Below are 396 nucleotides of genomic sequence, written 5' to 3' on the forward strand. Positions count from 1 at the left end.
GGAGTGTTCGCTTGAACTAAGATAAATGACATGTAAAAGTCATGCATAAAGGCTAAAATGCTCAAATGTGCTTATCATTTTCTACACTATCTATTGGGGAAACTGGGTATTGCAGGGAAAAGGCAGAAGTATAATAATAATAATAATAATATAATATATATAAAATAATATAAATAAATTATATAAATTGGAAAAGTTTTGGCGGATTAAAAAGCCGAACAGGCCACATCCGGCCCTCGGTCCTTAGTTTGCCCATGCCTGGTCTAATGCTAACATTGCTATAACCGGATTTGACATCTTTCTCCGTTCATTTATTAGTATTGGAACTAGAGAAGTAAACTGTAATGCACCCACACATGGATCACACAAAATAACATTGCGGGCTGAATATGAAAT

Source organism: Cynoglossus semilaevis, chromosome 1 (genome assembly GCF_000523025.1).
Source record: "Cynoglossus semilaevis isolate Cse_v1.0 chromosome 1, Cse_v1.0, whole genome shotgun sequence".
Classification (NCBI taxonomy): domain Eukaryota; kingdom Metazoa; phylum Chordata; class Actinopteri; order Pleuronectiformes; family Cynoglossidae; genus Cynoglossus; species Cynoglossus semilaevis.